Here is a 19,316-nt window from a genome sequence, read left to right as displayed (position 1 = left end):
AGCAGTGGTGCAGTTACATTTGTTGATACTTCGCATTTTAAGCAGTAAGGATCAGCAAGGTAAATTTTTCCGTATTACTTGTCGTTTCTCCAAGCTGGAGCTTTCAACTTTTGATTAGACAAGGTCATTCTGGAAAGATTTTATATTCAGTATCTCTTTCTTCTCTGGTTTATTACTCTTGTCTGCCAGTAGCTGCTCTGTGACAATCTAGTCTTGAAGATGAAGAGTATTTTTGTTCAAAATGAAGCCAAGTGTAGCATTACATTTTATGTACTGTTTGCCAGCAATAGACTCATTAAAACAGAGAAGTCACTATTAAAATAAAAAAAAACCAACAGCCTGAAGTTGTTTAATACTTTCAGAAGATTCTTACAAAGCGAAAAGTTTTCAATATGTTCATTTCCATGAAAAAGTAGCCACAAAACCCTGAAAGAGCCAAACAAGAAAGCATCACACTGAAACAAAAGGAAGAGGAAACAGTACTCTGTCAAAAACCTGGCCTGACACAGGTCTGGGGTGTTCTTTTTTTGGATCATTTTAAGAGGTATTCCAGAGTCTTGCCCAATTGCTTGTTTTCAGTCTGATTCAGTACTCTGGACATTAATTGGTACTGTAAAAATATAGATAAAACACTCTGACTATTTTAGTACAATTTTCATCATAGATATTATTCACCTTGTTTGATTTATTCCATTTCAGAATACTATAGTGATCCTGCAAATTAATTGTGAATAATGGCTGGCTAATTTCTTGGATGACTTCTCACTATGCATTTGCTACACTCTAGCCCCTCCACTGAAGGTAGTGATCAAATTGATAAGAAGATGAGCAATAAATTTTGGTGTAATTTCTAAATCACAAAACTTTTAAGGAAATCGAGCCAAATCTGTCAGACCTGAGAGACAACACTGTATGCCCCCTGGTGCAGCTACTTACAGGGTTCAGTGTGTATTGCCAGGAGGTGCACAGACAAAGCAGCACATACAGCACCAACTTTCATACATGACTAGAGAATCACAGGGTGTTTTGGGTTTGAAAGGGCCTCTAAAGATCACCTTGGTCCAACCTCTCTGCCATGGACAAGGACATATTTCACTGGATCAGATTTCTTAAAACCTTGTCCAACCTAATCTTGAACACTTCTTATGATGGGGCATCCCCAGTTTCTCTGGGCAACCTGTCCCAGTGCCTCAACACTCTCATAGTAAAGAATTTCTTCTTATATGCAATCTAAATCTTTGTTTAACACCACTGCCTCTTGTCCTAGAGGCCTTGGTAAGAAAGCTTCTCTCCATCATTCTTGTAAGTCCTCTTTTAAGTATTGAAAGGCCACAACCCCTGATCATTCAGACTTTCCTCATAAGAGAGGTGTTTCACCCCTCTGATCATCTTCATTACCCTACTCTGGGCTTGCTCCAGTAGATTCCTGCTGTTGTTGCGATGAGGATGCCAGAGCTGGATGCCATACTCCAAATGGGGTCTTGTGAGAGAAAAGACAAGGAGAATCACTTCCTTCACACTGCTGGCCATGCTTCTTTTTGCATAGCCCAGTGTACATTGGCCACAACAAACCAGATTCAAGGACTGAAAATTTACCCAGAATTATAAACTGGAAAAAGAAAGAGATCAAAAATTAATCTTTGATAATTTGTCTCCTTGTATAATGTTTCAGTTGCCTCCTATCTGTATACCATGCACTAGTTAATCAGTTAGTTTATTAATGTGAAACAATTTAGAAAGCTTTGATGCATTCACACCAAAAAGGAAATTATTTACCCTAAAAATCTTTGATCAGTAGTTTCACCTTGATTGGAGGAGCTTATCTTTGTTTTGCTTGATCATTATTTTTCTTCAATTTTCTTGTGGATTGTCTTAAAATTTAGCATACCTTAGCATTTAGGTGGCCAGAGCTGTATAACCTTTCTCTTTGGGAAAGACATTTTGTATGGGAAAGCTTACTAAATGCATTACTATATATACAGATGGATGAATCTAAATAAACTGTAGCAATATAGTCAAGGGATACATTGCCTATTTAAGTGAAAAACAAACTCACAGGGAAAATGGCTTTACTTGCTTCTTCCTGGGAAGGCTTATGATTGATTCACTGAATATGGTCAGCTGTGGGGAAAAGCAGAGCATTTCACGAGAAATTTTGTCAAAATCTGTCATATGAGAACTCAGGGATGAAAAGCAATTTTTGATGTTTTCAGATCTAAATGCAGGGTACCTTAGTTCTATCTTAGCTATGTTAAAATAAAATAATTATAAATGTATGTGTGTGTGTGAGGGCATATCCAGACACTAAAATCTGAAAACTGTTGTGGAGGTGGGAGAGAAATTCTGCTCTTGCATTCAGACCCATGCCGTATGTTTTATGGTGAGAGCCATAAGGGCATTTGCACATTTTCCAGTCAGGATCACCTTTCCAGAAAATCCCCAAAGAATCTACTTAATCTGTAAGGAATTTCACTTTCTCCATTCAAACAATGCTATTCTATGTGTGCAAAAAATTCCCAGCTGTTTGCAACTCCATAGGGCCCACCCAGTTTCGTGCACCCTACCTCTTGCACGGAGGGGTAATTGCCTGCTTGCTTTTGTGACTTTCTTCACTGCTGTTTAGGGGACCAGACTGGAAAGGTACTGGCTGCCAGTTCAGAGTGGCAAGTCTGCCATATTTTCACTCTGATGTCTGGAGGGGGCCTCCATTCTGGAAATTCTCCCAGGGATAACTCCCTTACTGATCCAATAAAATGTTATTATTGGCTTCTTGTTTGTCTCTGTATACCAGCAATGCAGCTAAATCTTTCCAAAAAACCTAGTTGTGTTCAGGTACCTAGGAAATAGAGAATTGTTAAAGTAATAATAACAACGTGCTGAGATATAGGAGGGGGTTGGAAGACACATAACATTTTTTCCCTGAGGTGTTTCAGATGACTGATTGAAAGAATTGCAGAATTGGAGCTACAATGACTTCACCTCTGCTGTTCATCAAATATAATATTGCAAGGCACAAAGCCTAAATTGTATTATTTTAGTAATTTTTCTTTTATTCTTTACTATCTGTCCTGTGTTAGCACTTGACAGTCATGAAACACAGACTTGGGAGCTGCTAGAAGGCAAAGGCACTTTGGAAAAGAAACAGCAGGGGACTCCTCCTCTATGAGAGTGCAAGTAGTACAACAGTTTGGCAATATATTTTTCATGAAGCTTCACATTCACACAGTAAGCATTTGTTGATTTAGTAGAAGACAGAGGATAACTGTTAAGGAACTCAGGCACATATTGCCTTGCTGATTGAGGTAATGTGTTAGGGAAAATCTCTGTCAGAAACTAACCCACTAACTTCCTGAAATTAAGTCAATATTACAGTCTCAAGAGCATGGGATAATCTAAGGCAACTTCCTTCCTAAAGCAGAAAAATCATCAGATTTCACACCATGGAAAGTGACGGATAACCATAATGAACAAACATCTAAAATTTTTTGAAAGTAATTTCTGTGTTGGAATGTTCAAAAGATAGGTGGCATGGCAACTGTGCTCATGGTTTTCCTTCAGGAGACTTTTTTATGTTCCTCCACCAACCAATCAGTACTTTTCAAGGTGATGAATAAGCTAAGTCTGAAATAAATCTAAAATGAGTGTAAATGAGCAAAGGTAATGGTTTCCATATTTTACTGTAAAATCACAAATATCATCATTCTTGTGAGAAAATTTCTATTAATTTTCCACAGTTTAGAAAGACACACTGTTCAGAAAATGAGCTGAGATTTAATGACACTTTCAATTATTTTCTATGTAATTAAACTTAAATAAAGTTTTTCTTGGATCATATTACTACTTCAGTATATATATTGAAGTAGTAATATGATTCATGCATAATTGTTTATTATATATTTTTAATCATGGACACAGTATATTTTCAACAAATTAACATAACAAGGATTAAGATTGTAACAACATATAAATAATAAACATGATGTTCATCAAAAATAATTTCTTTCCAGGAAATGGTGGATGAAGTAGAAATGTTACATTTCTCCATACTGGGATTGCTTTTTGTGCTGAATACAGATATCCTGAAGATAAATTGAAGAAATAATGCTCTGAAATAGAAATGTCAGAAGAAAGTTATAAAGGAATAAACTAACAATAAAAATATTTTATTCTTGTTCACAACTGAAAATGTAACCTGCAGTGGAACACTGTAGTATGATTTCAACTGGAACACTAAAAGAATAAACAATAAAGAAAACTTTTCCCTACCAGTAAATTCTTTGAAATGCTACCTCTAACACAAGCATAGGATTAAGAATCCAGAGCCTGGAGTCAAGTGATACATGTTGTAATAAACCTGTAAAAAATTTTCCTTCTCCAGGAATGGAAAAAAAATATATATATACACACATATATATATAACTTTAAAAGCCTGTAAAATATACATGAGAAATATATGTGGTGAGTGAAAATTCTTTATGTAAGGAATGAAAATTCATAGTGGACTGGTAGAAAAGTTTGATAATGAAGAGAAAACTTATGCTTTCAGTCTGCTAGAGGTTTATGCGGTTTTACCTTAAGCATTAGTGCTTTGGCTGGGTCACGGGGAGGAGGAAAAGCATTGGCTCTGCCATTTCTGTCTCATTGTTCATCTTCCCTTGGGAAAAGTAGTCCAAATGAGAAGCAATTCTGTGGCTTCCTTGCTACTACTGATTCTCAGCATTACATATAATGCTTTGTTGGAAAAGAGATAACAGCTAATTACAAATCTGGGGTTTGGCATTTATTCGGTATTTATCAGTCCTCAGTCAGAGAGAAAAGTATATATTACAAAGCTTGCAAAATTGAGGCACAGTGCTGCTTTTTAGGGCCCAGACCAGATATTAAAAATGGATATTTCCCTATGGCAATAACTACATCAGAGCGGGAAGTACAACTGCTAGAAATTGAAGGTTGGTGCAAATTCTCTGTCTGAAAGAGGAGTACCTTATCCCATTTCAGATTCATCCCAAGATGATGAGAAGTTAATTTACTGAGGCCTCAGGCCAGACTTCCATGCCAAGGACTCTTACGAAAATGAGCCCCAGTCCTAGACCTACAGTGATATTATGGATTTCAAAGCTGGTCCCAGTGACCAATGAGCAGTGAGTCAGCATACTGATTGCTTTTTTGACAAGAGAATTCTTGCCAGGAATCTGATCTACTGTCAGGCTAGGATTACAGCCATCATATTACCATTCTAGAGACTGACCACCTAATGGTGGATTTTGGAAGCTTTCAAAACCTTCAAATAGAAAGTCTGAAAAAGTGAAAAACTAATCAAACTGTCTTGGTGAACTAGTCTGATAGTTCATTTAAGAACAAAACAGGAATGTTGAAGCAGTTTTTCTCTCTAGGATGACTCTGACAGAGAAATTTGTCTTAGAACAAGCAGTCAGAATGATTTTTTTTGTAAGTACCTCTGATTTCCTTAACAAGAGCAACTCTTAAGGATAGCCTAAAGAGCAGAAAGCTGAGCACAAAGCTGTCCCTCACTAAAGCAGTTATTTTCTCGTATACGTTTGGAATTGATAGATGTCATTAACTCACAATAAGGCAATTAAAGGTTTTGAGTATAATTTGCAGGGCCAAAAACATACGGCATCCAAAGGGATAGGTTTTTAGCTTGCACTTGAGAAGAAAGTCTCATTTGTGGCATACTGCATAAATAGAGTCTGCTGTTGTCTCCTTAGGGTTGAGTGGTGCTTAACCTAATCTTGCACCACTGCAAAAGAAAAACACAATTAAAGTTACAGACATCTGAAAAAAAAAAGAGGCAGAGATAATAGGTAGGAAAATACACTGGATCATGAACTAAGAATCACAGGGAATGGGAACAGTTCTAGCAGATATGTGGGAAACGGTGCTTGGGGTGCACAAAGCTCAAACTGACTCCAAGATCTTTAATATGCTGCAGTACGTTGAGCCAGATTTGGTGCTCCACTCAGGCTGCAGCTTGAGGCAGTGCTTAAAAGTGTGGAGCTGACAGCAGATGTGATGAGTGGGTGTGTGAACAGATCTTAAAAACTTGGCTAGAGTGAGTTTAAGAGTTTTCATTTTAGAGCTACTTTGAAGGAAGGCAAATCAGACTAATACTTGTCATTTATCTGCTGTGAAATGCTTTCTTACTGTTAACCCAGATGACCAGTTTGGAGAAGCAAATTTAGGTAGCTAAGGGAAAATGAAAAAAACTTTTGTTGTTTGTCTTTTTTTAGCAACTTTATGGTAACTTGTCATAAGCTTAGGAATGAGTTTTCATGGCAAAGGAGTTTGGTTGTATATTGAGCTTTCATTTTTATTTGAGTCAGACACAAACAATATTTAGTGGTGTGACCTATGGTTTACTAGTAATTTATGTAATATTTTAATAGAAATTTATAGAAAATGCATATTCCAGTCTACTAAGTACATGCAAAATACAGTAATTTCACGACCATAAGGCACACCGGACTATAAGGCGCACTTCTGGGAGTTGGAAAATTTCGCAACTTTGTACATTATATAAGGCGCACCGGTCTATAAGCTGCACTTTTTTTGTTTGCCGCAAAGATCCATACCGTGCACAACAAAGTAACAAATTAGTAACAGAATCCCATGATCCTGGAGTTTACTGGCAGGTGCTCAATTTGCAAACATTTTTCACAGATTGACGTAGCCTTTAAACACAGCCCCAAGCGCCCTCCCCATGTGTGGACCCTGGCACTCCCACCCGCCCCCGGCGCCAGCTGGTGAGGTGGGGCTCAGGGCTGCCGTGGCTCGCGGCAGCCTGTTCCCTCCCTCCCTGCACTGCCCCGACGATCTGGCAGCCCCGTGCAGCTCCGGGAGCCCCGTGCCCCCCTGGCGTTCCAGGAGCTCTGCGCTCCCCAGGCGCTCTGGGAGCCACGTGCTACTCTGGAAGTCCCGCATCCCCCTGGGCTTTTCTCCCACGCCACCGCAGCCCTGATGCCGGCAGGCTCAACCCGCGCTGCTGCTGCCCCGATGCTGCCGCACTTTCTCCCAGCTGCCCGGTCTGTGCTGCCGCCGCTGCCACCGCAGTGCTTTCCCCCAGCCGCCTGGGCCGCGCCGCCACTGTCCCGATGCCAGTGGGCTCGCGTCACGCCGCCGCTGCCCCGATGCCACCGCTGGGCGGGCTCTGCTCGGCTTGGGACTGTTGCGGGCTGTTCTCATTCCCCCCGGGCCGGGGCCAGCCGCAGCTCCCTCCCTAACCGCGTGGTTTCTGCTGGCCGTGACCGCCCACTCCTGCCCCCATCGTGATTCAGTGCTCCTGCGGCACCCCCACCCCATTACAGCTCACATTTCCGGGTTGGAAAATGTCGCAACTTTGTCCATTATATAAGGCACACCGAACTATAAGACGCACTTCTGGATTCGGGGAAAAATTTTAGTCAAAAGGGTGTGCCTTATAGTCTTGAAATTACTGTACTAACTTACTATGAACTTGAAATTTCACTCTTACAGTCTGTCCTTTATTATGCAGTGTCATTAAAACTTAAGAAATTAATGATGTGGTCTTTTACTACTGGTTTATTTTTCCACCTGGAAATAAACAGAACATACTCATAATCATGATAAGAAATATGAGAACAGGTTCTACTTTCTGAATGTTGCAAACAGTCATTAATAAATTTATCTTTCAGTGCTCTGTTTCATTGCTTTCATTCCAAGCTGCACTTGTGAGTTCATGTGAATACTAAAGAATTTTGTCTTTGCAATACACACAACCTTTCTCTTGTGCCATCAACAAAAAGAGAAGTAATCTGGTTTTTTTTCTGGTATTTTAAAATGCACCATGATATATGCCTACAAAAGCATTGCAAAATAAAAATTTTGCTCTATATAGTGAGAGTACAGGTATAAAATATAGATACACTTTTAAGAAAAAAAGTCCCCATGAGTAGTATTTCAGTTGCTTTGAAAATATCAGCAATATAACCTATGTAACATATCTGCTCAAGAACTCTTTAACTACTTTATGCTTCTTTCTGCTCTCCCTTTCTGACCCAAGACTGACAGTTTTCCACTAAGTGAGAAATACAGTCATTTCACGACTATAAGGCCCACTCTTTTGACTAAAATTTTGATGGAAACCCAGAAGTGCGCCTTATAATCCAGTGCGCCTTATATATGGACAAAGTTTGGAAATTTGCCAACCCGGAAGAGTGAGCAGCAAGCCACGAGCCGTGGAGGGAGTTGGCAGGGTCACAGCTGGTGGGTGAAGGTGGGGCCATGGGACCACAGCCACACGGTGCAGGCAAGGCCACTGGGCTATGGCCACTGGGTGCAGACGGGGCCACAGTGCTGCGGCTGCTGGATGCAGGCGAGGCCACGGGGCCACGGGCGCTAGGCCACCGGGTGCAGGTAGGGCCACGGTGCCATGGCTTCCAGGTGCAGGAGGGGCCGTGGGGCTTCAGGGCAGCAATGCTGAGACAGCCAGGTGCAGGCAGGGCTACGGGGCCACGGTTGCTGGGGTCGCGGGGCCATGGCGAGGCTGGGGCTGTGGGGTCGGGGGGCCATGGCCACTGGGTGCAGGCAGGGCCACGGTGCTGCAGCTGCTGGGTGCAGGCAGGATCGTGGGGTCACGGTGCCATGGTTGCCGGGTGCAGGCAGGGCCGTGAGGCTGCAGTGCCACAGCCGCTGGGTGCAGGCGGGGCAGCGGCTAGCAGCCACACAGGGGGAGCCGACAGCAGATCCTCGCTGCAAAAATAAAATGTACCTTATAGTCTGGTGTGCCTCATATATGGGCAAAAGTTCGGAAATTTGCCAACACCCGGAAGTGCGCCTTATAATCTGGTGCACCTTATAGTCATGAAATTACTGTATATTCCTCTTCTCTTTGTTCTGTGTATGCCAGTGATGGTTGCTCAGCATTGAACCCATGACAGGAATGAAAATAACTCTATCTGGAAAGAAATTGTCTCCACCAGCCTTTATATTCATTGCTGGTTTTGAGTGGAGTATGTTGGTCTTTTCAAAGATAATCTCTAATATTTTCATTCTGAGGAAAAGAAAATATTGTCTAATACTATAATGGCTATTGCTGATAATAATAAATGTTGCTGCATAAATGAAGAGCTACAGAAGAGGAGGGTCTTCAGTGTTCTGAGTCAGAGTGTCCTTCATGGCTGTGTTAGGACCTGCCACTGAAGGTGAGAGCTATTGAGGCTCTGGTTAATAGATCCCTTAGACAAAACCAGTGGGTTATTTTATTTCTATGTATATGTAGGATTTATTTTAGAAAGAAGTGGTTGCAATGGAAAAGAGGTATGTAGTTGTTTTAATTATTATCTATATAAAAGTATAAACATGTCACCTAATAAAATATATAAGGAAAAGAAAGAAAGTTAGAAAGAAAGGATAAGAGTAGCTAGCAGAGAGGAAAGATATCATGTTCATCAAGTGAGGAGGTTGATTGTTGTGATTTTGATGTCCATTTGCCGAAGTGTTGGTTGCAGCCTCGACCTGTCAGGGTGGGGTAAGCACAGGAAACATAGGCTTCAGTAAGTTAATCTGTGTCCAATTTCAGGTGGGAATGCCCAGATACATCCTCTGGGAAGCAAAGGGGAGTTTTACACTGTCTGATGTAACACTGGATCATGTGCATCTCTGAGAGGTGAGAGGCCCAGAAATGAGTGTCTGGGGGCATTTCAGAAGTCTTTGATGGCTTAGGACACCTATGACATGACAGCTGCCTCTCACATGAGTATATTGAGCCTGTTGTGCCCCATGGGAAGGGATGAATGCCTTCAGGCCTATGTGTGACTACTATGAATATAAAAGTCCAATACCCTCCTTGGGGAGGAGTCAGCTCTTTAAGAGAGGACGTCTGCAAAATATAAAGCATTGTCCTACCTAGCAGGATCTGCTTATTGACCTTTTCACTTATCTGGCTCAAAACCTATCTTATTGGTAGATAGTAATGAGTGATAAGTGGTGAGTTCTTCTGCACCTGGGCTGTTTTTATGCTGATCAGAAAATGTTTCTATACAAAGCCAACTTCTCAAGGGAGGCATGAAAAGAACTTAAAGATCTTTTTCCTTGAAGTATAATTTTGAAATGTTTTTCTTTGACCAATTATGGGAGAAGAGGGGGACTGGAGGGGGCAAAACTCTGCTTTTCCTGTAAGGAAATCATAAAGTATTTTCAATCACTGTAGAGTTCTGGATATTTTTATATAAATTCCAGATTTTAAAAGATTCTAAATGCATGATCCAAGAATAAAGTTTGAAGGCTTCAGAGCAAATGATCTTCACGAAATTCTTCAGGGAGTAAAATCCATTTCTCACTTCACTTGGCACTTCTTCTACCTTTTTCCCTCAACAGGATAGAAATGAGGAATATATTTAAAGTAAATGGAGTTACACTCTTTCAAAAGAAATAACATTGAGTTGAAAATTGACCCTATCATTTTTAAGTTACTTCCAGACACTCAACTGTTTTCTCACATGAAGAGCAACATCCTCTTCTCATCATACCATCCTTTCCTTCCTACCTTCTCTATCCCTTCATTGCACGACAGCAGTTACAAAGTTGTTAAAGAAGACACTAAGAGTAGACTTCCTAGGACTGATATGAGGAGCCCTACTGGTTATTGGTTGCTGGACTTTGAATCACAACCCTTTCAATGGGATACTTCAGCAATCTCTCATTTATTGTCCACTTATCCAGCCTATATTGCATCAGTCTGGAGATAGACACTACAGAAGAATAAATATGTCAAAGGCCTTGAAAATCAAGGAATACAACACGCATATCCCCTCCCTTATCCAAAAAAATCAGTTGCCTGCTTGCAGAAAGCAAGGAGACTGGTCAACCATGATTTCTTCTTGAGAAACTTATGCTATGTCTGTCACTTGTTTGCTTGTTTGTTTGTTTATTTCTGACAGGATTTGCTTCATAATCTTTCCAGGGACTGAGATGAGGCTCACTGGCCCATAGTTTATTAAATTCCTCTTCTTGTCTTGATTTTCCTGAAAATGGGTGTGAGGTCTGCCCTTCTTCAGTCATCAGGAACATTCCCAATTTCTATGACCTCTCAAAGGATTTAGACAGCAGCCAGCACCCTTCAGAACCCTCAGGTACATACAGGCTACTGTATGTACAGGTGGATTAAGTAGTCCCTAATTCTTCCTTTGTTGTGGGCAATGTTTCAATACTTGAGGACAGTCTTACCATTGAAAACTGAGGCACAGAAGATTTTAAGAACCTGTGGCAGTCACAGACATGATCCATGAGGGTTACCCCATTTGTGGATGCAGATTGTGACCATGGGCTTCTCAGGATTCTTTAGAACACAAAGTCACAGACGCCTGTGTTTCTTAGAATTACTTTATTACAAATTTCTACAAAGTATTCCCACATTTATACACTACTAACACCAGTAAATTTAGATTACAGTAGTTTCACGAATACAAGCCGCACGGACTATAAGCCGCACCCCCGGTGCCTCGACAATGCTGCTGTCTTTGTCAATAGATAAGCCGCACCCCGAATATTAGCCGCACTTTCGTTCGTAGCGAGAATCCGTGCGCAGCTTTCACAAATTGGCCAATTAGTAACAGGATCGCGGCAGAGCGGGATTTACTGGCTCGGGGCGGGGCCAGGAAGGCTCGGCCCGCTCATGGTTGCCGACGGGGCCGACCGGGTGGCGCTGCAGCTGCTGCTGGGCTCACTGGCCCCCCTCTCCCGTCAGCACCACCTCGCTGCCGCGTTTGCTCGTCCTGCCGGTGGGCCAGCCGCCACTGCGAGGCACGCCGGCCGCCCTGCTGCTGCGTTTACTCGCCCTGCCGGCGGGCCGGCCCCCGCCACCGCTGCGAGGCACGCCGGCCGCCCTGCTGCTGCGTTTACTCGCCCTGCCGGCAGGCCGGCCCCCGCCGCCACTGCGAGGCATGCCAGCCGCCCTGCTGCTGCGTTTACTCGCCCTGCCGGCGGGCCGGCCGCCCTGCTGCTGCGTTTACTCGCCCTGCTGGCGGGCCGGCCGCCCTGCTGCTGCATTTACTCGCCCTGCCGGCGGGCCGGCCGCCCTGCTGCTGCGTTTGCTCGCCCTGGCCGGCACTGTAGGCCCCCGCACCGCCGGGCACCCCCACGCTGCTGGCCCCGATTCTGCTGGGCTTCCCCCGCTGCCAGGTAGCCCCACCTGCCCGGCTTCCTGCTTCTGCCATGCTCCCCTGCACTGCTAGCCCCAGTTCTCCCGGGCTCCCCCGCCCTGCTGGCCCGGGCTCTGCCGCCCCCCCTTCCCCGCCCTGCTGGCTCAGGCTCAGCCACCCGCCCCCCACACTGCCGGCCCCGCCTCTGCCAGGCTTTCCCACCTCAGCCGGGGCTGGCCAGGCTCCAACTTGGCTTGGGGCTGCCGCGGGCTCTCACTTCCATGTTGGTAGCTTTTAGAATATTGTCCATGTATTAGCCGCCCTCGAATATTAGCCGCACTTCCGGGTTTCCACCAAACTTTTGGTCAAATTGGTGCGGCTTGTATTCGTGAAATTACTGTACAAGTCACTACAAAGTTACCACTAGGAAAACAAGTACATGCTACATGAGTAAAACAAATATATATATGCATATTTCAAGTAAGTTAATAATTCCAGCTAGTGAAGTAAGTATATATTTATGAAGCTTTTTCTGTGAGAGTACCAATATATATACAGTAATTTCACGATTATAAACCGCACTGAGTATAAGCCGCACTTCTGGGTTTCAGCAACTTTTTGTTTTTTTGTCCATACATAAGCCGCACCTGATTATAAGCCGCACATTACAATACAGAGTGTGATAAAAGGTATCTGTTCTATCATCATCTGTTGAGGGTGGGGGCAGTGATCCTTATTTCAACGGCAGATATTCTGCTAATGGGCCATCCATTGAAACCAGGCGGGGCATTGTTCTTTATCTTTTCACAACCCCATCCTTCCTCCAGGGAGTCATTGTCTGCTAATGGCCCATTGAGTCCCACTGTGGGACTGATAAAATTACTGCATCCCATTGAATGTTGCTCCAGCCAGGGGGAAGAGTCCAACATTTCTTACCAAGATAAAAACAGAGGCTTTGGGACACTAAGGTAGCCCCTTTCTCCACTAGACTCCAGTGGAAAACCGGATTTCTCCACATCACCACTGGACCTCCAGAGGGAAACTGCACCTTCTGCAGGAGCACTGCTCCAACTGAATCACATCTGTCACTGCAGGAGGATGCAGCCACCATTTAATGGGACTGCTACCAACACCCTGCCTGACGGGGTGTCAGGTTGTACTCTGACTTTGTCAGGGTTTGGAGTTTGTTTCTTTGTAGTACTGTATTTCTATTTTGATTTCCCTAGAAAAGAACTGTTGTTCCTAATTTCCATATTTTTGCCTGAAAGCCCCTTGATTTCCAAATTATAATAATTTGGAGAGAGGGGATTTACATTTCTCCATTTCAAAGAGAAGTTCCTGCCTTTCTCAGCAGATACCTGTCCTCCAAACTAAAACAGCAACTTTTCGTTTTTTGTCCATGTATAAGCCACACCTGATTATAAGCCACACTTTGGGTTTGGACCAAAATTTTAGTCCAAATGGTGCGCCTTATAATCGTGAAATTACTGTACATATATTATGTGAAATTTTACTGGTACAACACGCACCAAACCATTCCCAGGAACGGGACAAATCGATGATGGAAAAGACCCACTTCAAAGATGATTTGTGTTACAGAATACAAAGTGATCTGGGTATCTCCAGCAAGGGTCTGGTCTGCCAGGAGATTGTGTGCATGGAAGCTCTTTCAGAGAAGATAATTTTAATTAGGAGGGAATTACCTTTGGTAGACACATACGTAGTCATAGTAGGTAGGCTTTTTCTGGAATAGTTGTTGCTGTCTTTGTTATCCTGCACTCATCAAGGTGCCTTTGTGCTACCAACTACCTCCCTTCAAAGGAAATTTTGACTGAGTTTATCAGGGATGAATCAGGGCTCCTGGCTGAGATTTCCTTCTTTGTTAATGTGTATAGCTGATTGTCTTCCTGGCTGCTCTATCAACACATCAACCTTTCCCCTCATGTTCACTGAATCCCTTGCCCCACTAAGCCATGGGCTCACACTCTCCTTAATCCATGGATGCACTGGCGTGCATGGTACTGTTAGTACGTGTTTTCAGTGTTTCACAAACAAGGTGTGGTTGCTTTCCCTCCTTCCAATCAATGTCAGATTTGAATGACAATTCTCGAGGTGTCATCTCACTGTTCGAGATGTCTCCACTTCCTCTTGCCTCAAAGGCCCACAGGGTCTGAACCAGATTTTGGGCTTGTTATGTAAATTATTTCTGTCCCTGTAATTAAATGGAAGTCTATATAAATGTCTATGACACTGTAGCACTTATCTGAGAAAGCTATGTAATTACTTTAAAAAAAGTGACAGCAGCTAAGCTACTGCATTCCCTGTGCAGAAATGCAGCCTAAGTATGGGTGTGGGTAGAAGAATGGCTACAAGTTTAGACATAAATAATTAATCAAAATATTTTAATTGCATTGGTTGCATGTACATCTTAAGAGCCCTGTAGATAAAATTTATTGTCTTGGATTGCTTGTAAGTAATGAATGTATTAGTCTTTTCCCTTCTGTTTCATAATTGAGCAATTCAGGCATTTAATTCTTGCTTCTAGTTAAAAGACCAATTTTAATTACAAAGTAATTGATTGAACAGTGTAAATACACTTCAGTAGTAATTAATATGGATGTATTATGTGGTGCATTGTACCAATACATCTTTTGTTACTGTGTCTGTATTTTCTCATACTCAGTTCACTGCAATGAATCGGAATTTCTGGATGCCTTTTCGTTTCTTCAGGAAGCATGGTGTTAGAGTTCTATGAAGTTGTACAGTAGTAAAGTTATTAGAAGGAAATGTTTGAAATTGTTCTAACAAGATAAGACACTCTGTTAAAAAACCCAACCAGCCAACCAACCAACCAAACAAGCAAACAAACAAAACCAAACACAAACCCCTGATATTTTCCATGTGTAAGTATATTTTAAATTTCAGAGAAAAATAAAACTAGAAGTAAAGCTGGTTTTGACAAATACATTATGTTATACTCTCCACTATTAGCTAGTCATAACATTTTTGTTGGATGCTCTGCCCCGCTTTCCTCTTGGGCTGAGGACATCTTTTTAAGTTCTTTTATTCAGGCTTTAATACTTAAATAAGGATTGATATGTTTTCTCCTTGTCTTGTTGCTTCTGTGAACAAGGCTATATTTAAGATTAAATCTGACAACCAACCTCTGCCCATATTGTTGTTTTTCTACAAACTTCTCAGCATACCTCTTCTCTAATTTTGCTGGAGATTTTTATACTCACATATACCAATCATTATATGCTGACCTTTATGTATGAGAAATAAAGGGCGAGCAGCAATAACTGCTGCTTAAATTTCACCACTTGAATGACCATGTTTTTTCTTTCTCCCTCCAAACTTATTTTTTTCCCTTCTTCTCCCATCACTTGAAAGACATAAATACCACACCTATATTATTGTTACCTACTATCATTTTCATTTTTCTTCTACCAGTGAGAACAAAACCTGATTTCCAGGTGCTCAAACAAAAGGAAAGGAATTGTATTATTAATATAAATAGCCATCATACAGAACATCAAATTTCTTTCTCTATCTCTACAGAATATTTTTTTTGTTTATCTGGCATTTTAGCCTTTGTATTTTCATCATTCTATACTGAGATATGTTAGTGTTTTGAAATTACAGTAAATTCACGAATACAAGCCGCATCTCTGGGTATTGGCAAATATTTCGTTCTTTGTCCATAAATAAGCCGCACCTGAATATAAGCCGCTCTGTGGTTCGCAGCGAGGACCCGCGTGCAGCAAAGTTGCCAAATAGTAACAGAACCGCAGCAGGGCGGGGTTTACTGGCTCAACTAAGGTTGTGCAGGCTCGGCCCGCTAGGGGCTGCTGACGGGGCCAGGTGGCCCAGCCCGGCGCTGCCACTGGGGGCTGGCCGCCACCTCTGGGTTCGCTCGCCCCGGCCCCGCTCCTGCTGCGGAGCCGGCCGGGCACAGAGAGAGTGCCCCGCTCGTGGCGCGGCGCCAGCCGGGCACGGAGCACCCCCTGCTCCCCCCCTCCTCCCCGAGCCGCAGCAATGGAGGCACGCTCCCCCCCCCCTCCTCCCTGGGCCGCGGAAATGGCGGCGCGGGCTCCCCCCCTCCTCCCCGGGCAGCAGCAATGGCGGCGCGGGCTCCCCCCCTCCTCCCCGGGCAGCGGCAATGGCGGTGCGGGTTCCCCCCGTCTCTCCCCTGGGCTGCGGCAGAGGAGGGAAGAAGAGAGCTCTCCCGCCTCTCTCCCCACCCCCCGTGCTGCCTGCAGGGAGCCAGGGCAAGACAGTAACACTGTAACAATCGCGGAATGCCGGCTTTTACTGTCAGGTGCTTGACTCGGCGCCCTGGCTGGCATGTCTGGGGTTGTAAATGGCAGAAAATTATTCACATATTAGCCGCCCCCGAGTATTAGCCGCACTTCCAGGTTTCCACCAAAATTTTTGTCAAATTGCTGCGGTTTGTATTCGTGAAATTAATGTAACTTGTAGATTCAGCTTTTGAGGAAGGATTTTTTCATCTATTAATATTAAGCCTGATATCTGGGATGCTACAACCCTGACATTTGCTTTTGGATACTATGATTATTAAATTACTGACCAACATGTTTTGGACACACCCTCCTAAGAAAATAGTTACCTAAGAAATCCTACCTGCAGGAGTCTCACATTTTTCATACAAAGTCAGAAATGTAAGTAAATTTGAGTAGATAATAAATATCCCTGCCCATAAAAATACAAAACAAAACAGAAACAAGCAGAAAAAAACCTCAACAAACACAGAAAAACCAAACAAAAAGCATAGTTACTTTTCCTTGGCTTTTTTTGCTTTATTTATATTCAAGTGTCTGGAGACCAGTGTGTGTGAAGTATGTCTGTCATATTTTTATCTGACTTAATTTCTTCTGCAGCATTATTTTGGCACCATTCTAGAGAGTTCACTGTAGAGCATCCCAGCAAAGTGGATATGCTCTGATTTGATGTCAAGTGCTCCTACTGAAAGGATAGCAGGAAACGATCTAATGGTGACATCTATTCTCTGTCTTGGCTACTTGATGTTGTTGCTTAACTGCAGTCTAGATTTCAATTTAAATGTGTACCAGAGCACATTCAAAGGTCTGAGAAGGTTCTTCAGTGAAAGGGATGTTCACAAAGACTTTTTATCGTAATTCAAAGAAATTGACCTTTTCTCTTTCCTGCCCTCCTTAAACATACATTATTCCCAGCTCTGTCAGTACACATGCCTGGGATTTGCTTTTCCAGTGAAGAGAACATATGCCTATTTGATGTAAGAGGTAGAGTCTGCTTCCACAAGTACATAATATGACAGTGATGATGGTTTGAAAACAAAGCTATTAATATTCAGAGAGCTAAAAATTGCTGCCATCATATTTCCTTAAACTTGCTGTCAATTCTTGGTACAATATAAATGCTTACACTAATATTCAAGGAAATCATTTTTGCAGTGATTTTCAAGATGACCTCTTCCCCTCAAGCCCTGCAAAAAATGTAGTTGGAATTTTCTCTTATGTAATCTTTCTATTTAGTACCTGTTGTAAGATTGATATTATATAATCACATCTCACTTAAAATTACAATTAAATCCCACATTTTCCATATAATAAAATGAGCAGAGTATCTAAAATATCTCAGCACTATCAGTCAGCAGAACAACTGAATATATACAATAAATGGTCTTTATTTTCTCTGTTAATGGGAGGGATTCAGGCTGTAAACTCTCTTCTGTCTGTACAAATAAGAAATAAACACTCTCATCATGTGCATTGAAGAAACAAATGCTTTAAATCATTGTAATGAAATTGGTTTCTCTGCTGCAGGTTGTGTATTTTAATCAGCATTACAAGTATGAAGGGGAAGAAAGAATGTGTCCTTTCCAATACTGAAATAACTCATAACAACAGCATGACACTGAAAAGCTTTACTGGCACATACTGCTGAACACAGCAGTAATATGAAATAACCAAACACCAACCTTTTTAACAGCAAAAGATGAAACTTAAAAATATTTTCTTCTAATCTCTCTACCTTGTCAGTTGCATATCAGTTTTGTGAATTAAATTGCATAATTAGTTTATGAGTATTGCATTTTAAATTTTATACCACAAGGAGAATGCAGACCCTTGCTCACCACTTTTTTCATTGCCCTGTCTTCTGGAAGGAGGTATGTTTATAGCCTGCGAGAAACAGTTTTCTAATGTCACTACTGAGACAGCAACTCTCAGGCATGCCATGGAAAAAACAGTAGGAGGAAAAAGTAAGGCAAGAAATGGGATGCTTGGGCTTTGTCAAGGGAGAGACTGATGGGAATCCTGTGGTTTCAGGCTGACATTACATTAACATAGATTAAGGAAACCTACATTAAAAACTGTGAAAGATGAGAGAGAGAACAAAAGAAGAAACAAGGAAGAACATATTGTTAATAGTAGTTTAAATGAAAAAAACTCAAAAGAATGATGGGTAAGAGGATATGTGACCATTTTTAAAGATGGAAATTAGAAGTAAAAAATATAAAAAGTACATGATTTCTTTTCTGTTCTCAGTATTAATTTTATTATATGATGCTTTCTGAAGTTGTTTGATAAGTACCACAGCTTAATTTGCGAACCAGTTGTACAATTATAAATTCTCATTCAACTGCAGCCTGATGACAACTTCAAAAATCAGGGCAGTGTTTCAGTTCCCTGGCTGTTCTAATGGTTTGGGGAAAGCAGGGAGTCAGGGAAGTGGTTCTAAAACCCCTGGGGTTTTCAGTTAATGCAGTTGTGAAAACAGCCTTGGAGGACAGAATAAAGAAATTAGATTCTGTTTTACAAAAATGCTGCAGAGAAGGAACAGCTTTGATTCTTGGCATCCATTCTTGTTCAGAACTGCTTAAAAATGAGGACTTACGCTGTCACTACAGGCAAACAACATGGGTGTACTGAACATAATTTGCTTTATTTGTTTTGGCAAGTTTTCTCTGTAACAAGCATGGAACTCCAGAAGAGATAATATTGCAAAAGAAATGCCTTGTCATGGGTTGTTAATCTGGGGACTTTAGATATCACAATGTGAAGAGCATGAAGTGTGCACAGGGCGATTATTCACCAGAACTGATGCTGACTTGAGAGGGAGGATAAAAAAATTCTTTAATAGAAATTAGAACACGGAAGCATGGGATAGAAAATGTAGTACTGGAAAAAATTA

Source organism: Catharus ustulatus, chromosome 1, assembly GCF_009819885.2.
Source record: "Catharus ustulatus isolate bCatUst1 chromosome 1, bCatUst1.pri.v2, whole genome shotgun sequence".
Classification (NCBI taxonomy): Eukaryota; Metazoa; Chordata; class Aves; order Passeriformes; family Turdidae; genus Catharus; species Catharus ustulatus.
The sequence above is the reverse complement of the archived record's forward strand: the minus strand, read 5'-3'. Positions refer to the sequence as shown.